Genomic DNA, 7,315 nt, shown 5'->3' on the forward strand with positions numbered 1-7,315 from the left:
TGATCTTCTTGTGCTCAGTAGAACGTAATTCAGGTCAAAGCTTCTAGCAAGTATATTTCCAGAAGGAACCCCGTACTCAGGATGAGTGGCTTAGACACATCCCGAAAGCCTCATCTACAACTCCCAGAGCCGTCACTTCTTCAAGTGTGTTGTTGAAATTTTAGCCTCCGAAGATGCAAAACTGTGAGGGGTGGTGCCTGACGGTGTTCGTGTTGAGTCTGCTGCGTTGAGGTTGGAAGAACAAGGACGGGCTGTTGGCCGAATGCCTTACTGATCTGTGATCCCGGCTCCCTTTCCTTGTTTGCGTTCCCCTCCACCACGTCTGCCTCAAACACACTTGCTCACTGATGCTGTGCTGGGAACTTTGTCCCCTGTGAAATCTGGGCGCGCGCGGCGAAGTTGGCATTTTACTTGTAATTTACTCTCCCAAGATGTGAACGATTCTCAAACAGATCCTTTGCTTGAAGGATCCAGGGCCTAAAAGGCATGAAACCGCTCAAAAAGGAAACAGAATTCTTAAAGAGATTCTGCTCTGTGTGAGGACCGCTAATACCCTCCAATTTCTACAGAGATTAGAATTATAATATAATTAAATCTCTACTTCCTGCCTTCTACTGTTATTTAAGTTTAACAGGATTGGTCTGTAATAGTCTTCCTGAAATTACCAAGCAAATACACTGTCTTAATATTTGTACTGACCATCCACCTATGTCCCTATTTAACTTTTAAAGCTCTTAATTACGGTTTTCTTCATAAAATTAATAGCTTTCACCATCCTTAATTAGTGCAGCATTTTGCTCTCGAAATAATAAATATGTATTTATATTTCAACTGCCTGATTCAGTTTCAGCATGAGAAGTGTGTAAGCAAATACATTGCAAGGGGAGAAAAGAGCGGGTACGTATAGGTTACAAAAGGCAAAGTATGCGTAGTGTTCAGAGACACACAGTGGCTGGTGCAGGAGAAGGACACTTGGGGTGGTGGTAGAGGCCCCCCTAGGAGTCAGGGTACTGCTTTGGGGCGGGCAGAGAAGCTGGCCTGGGAGAAGGGCAAGGATCTCGATCCTATCCTGGGGGAGGCAATTACAAGGATATTCACCTTATAATAATTTATTATTAAGCTAAACTGTTTCATGTGGGTTTGAGTACTTGTGTTACAAAACAGCTTGTTAAAAAAAAGATCCAGTACCCATCTGGAAATAAGAAACACTAAAAGCTGAGACATACTACATCACATCCAAGGTCCTTTTATAAATTCCTTGTCCACCTGCCTATATCTGTTTATGCTTTTTCCCTTTAGCTTCCGGCCCTGGTGCACCCCTGCTTGTGTTTCAGTGCATCCCGTGGGGGTCATTGTGCATGGGAGAAATTTGCTCTCTCTCTCCTCCTGTCTCCCCTCCTGTGCCTTCCCAGCCCCAGTGCCCGGGGACCCCCAGCACCCCTCTGCTCTAGCTCCTGCCACACTGAGCTGAAATTGTCCACTCCTCTGTCTCCTATTCTACTGTGAGCACTGGGGGAGCAGAAGCCCAGCATACTGCCAGACAGCCAGCAGACATCCAATAAATTAGATTTCAAATTTCAAATTCATGTTCCTCTCTGTACCGATAACATCTCAGGTTCCATTCATGACCTCCCATGGCGGGCAACGAATCTTTTCAGAACTTTAATCGTCAGAAAAGGGATTTCTGGCTGAAGGTCTCTCAGGATGAACTGCTAGTCCAGAACTCTCCAGAGTCCCCCCATCTCCTGCGTGTTTTCTCTAGGGAACAAGATTCAGGGGATTCTCCTTTTCCCTTTTGGTGAAACGTGGTCTTGTCACTTTCCCATAAGAAATGCCCATCTGCGTAATAAAAGAATAAAGGAGAAACTTCATTAGGGATAATGTTTTCTCTTTTCATTAGCATTCACTGAAGGGTTTAAAAAAACATCGAAGACATTTTCACGGCAAGGTTCTATCTCAAGTGAATGCCGTGGCCAACTGTTTCCGGGGACAATGGCCACTGTCCCTCCCACCTGCACGCCCCTCTGTGCTGTGACCTTCGTGGGGCCTCTTGTTCACAGGTGGGGATGATTTCTCCTCCCATCTGACTTGGGTCAGCCAGCAGGGTGCAGGGGAGCGAGGTGGGGAACCTCGGGGGCAGGTGGGCAAGGGCCAGAGCTTGTCGGCTCCCAGTCAGCCAGCGGGTGAAGCAGACGGAGCTGCCCGGTGTTGAGGACTCATGCAGACAGAAGGCCTGGAGGGTGAGCGGCCCCCACGGAGGGGAGGGAGGTGGCCTGGTGACACTCATGTGGCCGTCTCTGTCATTCCAGCCGCGGCCCAGCTCCCTGCTAGCTGCTGCACGTGGATGTCCCGACCTGGCTTCCAGGAGCAGAACCGCCCGCTGACTGGGGACATCTAATCAGCGCCTGTTCTTTTCAGCCACACATGTGAATGGTTTGATCCAGGACAACGGGTTCCTTCAGACGCATTGCTTTGCTGGGTCAGCTCCTAGAGGTGGGGGTGGGGGCTGGGGGGCTGTCGTGTGATGGGTCACGCCAAAGCGAAGCCAGAAGCTTCTCCGAAGGCAGGCACTTGGCCAGCAGGCTTTTCCAGGCCCAAGCTCCTGGCGTTCTTGTTCCTTGTCACCACACTCCTTCCCTACACCAGGTCGTTCCCTCCCGTGTCCCTCAGCCCCATCAGCGGACCCCCTCTTCGTCTGGCCTGCTTTCTCACACCTGAAAACACAGTCAACACTCTTCCATCTTTGAAACGACAGCTGTCCTTGCCCAGCCAGGACCCACAATGAGTTCTGTGTCTCCTCGGCCCTCCCTCCGCAGCCGAGCTTTGCCCAAGAGCCGTGTTCCTCCTCCCGTTTCTCGCAGGCCACAGTCTGGCTCCCGCCCCCCCATGCCACAGCACCGGCTCTCGCCAGTGTCAACCGGGACCTTGCCTTGTCACCTGTCAGCCTGTCCCTGGACTTACCGCGATCCTTAGACATGGCAGCCAGACCGTGGCCTGTCCCAGGGCCTTATATGTGTCTCCCGTGTAACACCCTCACCTCTCAGGTCCCTGTCCCCACCCTTCTCTGTCCTCTCTGGCCCGGGCTCCGCCCTCCAGCACAGTGTCCCCAGGGTTGTGCTCCCTTGCACCACCCATGCCATATGACCCCCTCTGGTGCTCCATCTTCAGGGTCTCGGGCTCTCCAGCATTCTCCCAGTGTTTCTCCAGGTCCATCGATCCAACTGCCCAGAGGACACCTCCCCTCAGATTTTCCAGAGACACCCCACATGGAATACACCTCCCCATGGCCCCTGAGCCCCCCACTACTTCTCCTTTAGTACAGGCCCTGGCCCCGGGCCCCTGGTCTTGTTGAGGCCAGAGAAGGGCCAGACATGGGGCAAGTCATGGTAGGGTGACCTGAGCCCAAAATGGGGAACCAGAGAGGAGACCCCAACCCTACTCCCCTAAGCTACATCCCTTTCATCAAGGGTGTGTCACAGGGTCACGGGGGCACCAGAACCGAACACCAATCATGAGGAAGACAGGACCTCAGAGCACTTGAGAAATGGCCCCCATGAGGGGACAAGAGGGCTGCGAAGCATGGCGGCCTCCCTTGACAATGGCGGGGCTATGCTTATGAAAACCTCTTCCATGGAAGCTCACGACTGGAGTCAGCCTAGAGCTGGGGAAGGAGAGCTAGCTTTGCAGTCCCTGGCCCGGGGGGAGGGGGGCTGCTGATTCTTGTTCTGCACAGAGCTGTGTGGTCCTGAACAAGTGACTTCAACGGTCTGAGTCTCAACTTTATCACCTGTAGAATGGGAACAATCATAGCTGTTTCTCGACTTCATAATACTACAGCAAGGATTAAGCAAAGTTAGGATACTCACATGTCCCTCGGGCCTTCAGCTGTTTACAGGGGAGCAGGTGAAGGGCGGGCGTGGCAGTCTTGAGGAAGAGGAGAAGACCAAGGAGAAAAGGGCTTTTGGGTCTACAGACCACAGAGTGTGTGGTGGGAGCCTGGGGAAGAGACCCTGGGTCGGGATCTAGAAGCCCGTCCTTGAATGTGGTGCTCTGGAGAGGCCGGGGCTGGGGACCCGAGGAGGATGCTGGTCGTGCCCTTGGACCAGTGGCCAGGAGCTGTGATACATCAGGAAACCTTCCAGAAGCCTCCAAGGGGCAGGCCAGTCCAGCCCCCCAACCTTGTCTGCCCATGAGAGGGGCCCAAGTGCCACGTGTTTCTGGAAGCTTCTATGGAGATGATTCTGTTCCCAAGTGGGGTCACTGTCTTCCTATGGCACCCAGGACATTCGTAAGCCTCAAACAGCCCAGCAAGCCCCCACCCTCTGGGCCAGGTGGAGATGTACCTCTCCCAGTCCCCTTCACCCTGAGCTGGGAAGAGAGGGGACAGAGCCACACCAGCATTATCTTAAAACATAACGCAGGCCAGTAGAGATTGCCAGAAAGGCTCTGAAGGTCCTTAGGCATATATTTAGATAATCCCTAAAGAAAAAGATAGAGATAGCCCAGGAGATAAAGGAGAATGTCAAGCCGTGACACATCTGGTTATGAATAATAACAGTAGTCCAATTTATTTCTCGCCCCCGGCTTGCTAGAAATGACACCAGCTTTAACCAGATACTTAAAAATTCCTCTTTGTCTCTTAAGGAAATCTGAAGTAAGCAAAAAAGATTGCTGGATGTCTTCAAAGGAAAATCACACTTTGTTTGGAGCACACGCACTGTGATGGGCGAGGGAAATCCAAATCTAGCCTTCTACTGTTTTTGAGCTAGTTTATAACTCTGTAGATTGCACATAACTGATAGCAATGAAAAGCAATCCTTTTCTCCAGGAGTGCAAGCAAACTCTGCCTAGTAGAAGGACACTACCACCACCACCACCATCCCCCGCCCACACACGTAACACAGGCATGCAGTTCATCCCAAAGTTCCTAATCTATAAATATAATAAATGTTTCTGTTCTTTGGACTCCCCTTTGAATTGGTTGTAACATTTGCTTGGTTTGGTCATCAATCAGGAACTCCATAACATCCTTAACATATGGTCATTTTATTCCCATATGAATTTTTTCCCCTTTTAAGATTCGAGATGGGGGACCACACGTCGGAAAAAAGTGTTGTGGATCTGCAACATGGAGGCAAAGGCTCCCCGATGTTGATCAGACCCAGGGAGGTAGTCCGGCTGATGGGCATGTACCATGACTGGAGGTCCACCTTGCCAGCCACAGCCCCCATCCTGGAGCCCCGCCCTCCTCAGGCTATCTTGAGGACACCCAGTGGCAGGTCAGTCACTTAGGCTCCTCCATCAGGAAAAAGACAGCTGGGATGACGGGTATCTCCATGTCCTTGATGGGGAGCCGATGGTCCCCAACAGCCTGGACCCACTCAACATCCTCACGTCCACACCAAACCCCAATCCCTGATCTCCCCGGTCCCCTCCTCATGTCAGGCAGCCCTGGGTCGATGACATCTCCAACCTCATCTTTCAAGGCACGTGCTTACCACTTTTTCTGCCTCATTCAAAACTATGAATTCAGGGGCGCCTGGGTGGCTCAATGGGTTAAGTCTCTGCCTTCGGCTCGGTCATGATCTCAGGGTCCTGGGATCGAGCCCCGCATCGGGCTCTCTGCTCGGCGGGGAGCCTGCTTCCCCGTCTCTCTCTCAGCCTGCCTCTCTGCCTGCTTGTGATCGCTCTCTCTGTCAAATAAATAAATGAAATCTTCAAAAAAACAACAGCTATTAATCCAAAAGAACCAAGTCATACCAAGGATCGGAAACAACAGAAGAATCTGGACGAACTCCAGTCCAGGGAAAGGGGGGTTCTCACACTGGTGCCCAAGGCCTGTGCACCTGGAACTAATTTGGGACAGGGGGGCTGGGCACTCAATGGAACCAGGCCAGGTCCTCACCGTGGAGGTGATTTGGGGGGGATCCCCCCTGACGGCTGACTTCCTGCCTTCTTCTCCATGCCCAAGCCTCTGTTCTTAAAAACTCAAGAGACAGACTTGTTCGGTCTCTTCCCAGCTCCCAGGTGCACTTCCGGCCCCACCCCTTGCATGCTGGATGTGGGACCCCTTTCCTGTGCCCCCAGTTAGTAAGTGGAAGCATCCTTCCCCTCTATCCCTTGCTTCTCTGCCTCCAGCCTCTGCGCATGTGTTTCCAGGCATTGAGTTTTCATTGATATTGATGAGTAAAAGGGGGAAAAAAAAAAAAAAAGCAAAAACAGGAGTAAAAGCATATCAACTTTTATTTCAAAACAAGAACAATTGAAAAGAAACCATCCTTTACCATCAACCTCATTTTATATTTTTATAAAAGTCATGTTAACACAAAAGAAAGTCATGTTAATACATGTTAATACAAAAGTCATGTTAATACAAAAGAAAGTCATGTTAATACATGTTAATACAAAAGTCATGTTAACACAAAAGAAAGTCATGTTAATACATGTTAATACAAAAGTCATGTTAATACAAATAGACACATTTCTCATTGTTGATAATAGGGTGGTCCCTTGCAAAAGCAAGGCAGGTGGTCCTATGTTTCCCTCATTTCCTGTGGGTTTCTTTTCCCAAGAAAGGACAGCAGGAAACTTCATCCTAGGTCCATCCTGGTCTCTACAATGACCTTGGGGACATGCCTGGGCCACGGTGTTCTGTCTGCTGGCCTGACCGTTTTTGACTGAGAGATACAGACCCACTGGAATGGAGGTTACAAACGGAAAAACCGTTACTACTGAGAGGTTGAGAAGTCATACAAGGTGGCATTTATCTTGGTGACTTCACAGGCATGATCCGTATCTAGGCCCCTCACCCCCCAGGTCTAGAACATCTGTCTCCCGGGGCCTGCAGCTGAGGGGCCCCCGGGAAGTCAGACCCAGTTTGTGAAAGTCACAGAAACATGTCGGTTTGTCACAAGCAGTTCAGAAGGCGAGCTCGGCGGGGTGCTGAGTGGGACAGTCTGTGACAATCCTGCTGGAGAGCCACTTAATGACGGCAGGATGTCACTCAACCTCAGGCCTCACAGCAGGGGGCTGGGCAGCCCATGGAGGGAGGGGGGCTTCAGGCTCTGATAGGGACTAGGACTGTGGCCAGAGGTGGGCAGGGCACACCCCTGCTCCAGGATGTCCTTTCCCAAAGAAGGCTCAGGCCAAGGTGGACAGCCTCTGCTGTTCTTGGGGGCCATGGGGCTGGCTGTGGTTGGGAATGCCGGCCCTCTCTGGACTTGGATTCTTTTCAATTCCCATGAAAGACAGCAGCTGCCCAAGCCCAAAAGACTGTGATCAGGGGCACCCTGGTGGAGCGGTTGGCTAGGCATCC

Source organism: Mustela lutreola, chromosome 8 (assembly GCF_030435805.1).
Source record: "Mustela lutreola isolate mMusLut2 chromosome 8, mMusLut2.pri, whole genome shotgun sequence".
NCBI classification, from domain to species: domain Eukaryota; kingdom Metazoa; phylum Chordata; class Mammalia; order Carnivora; family Mustelidae; genus Mustela; species Mustela lutreola.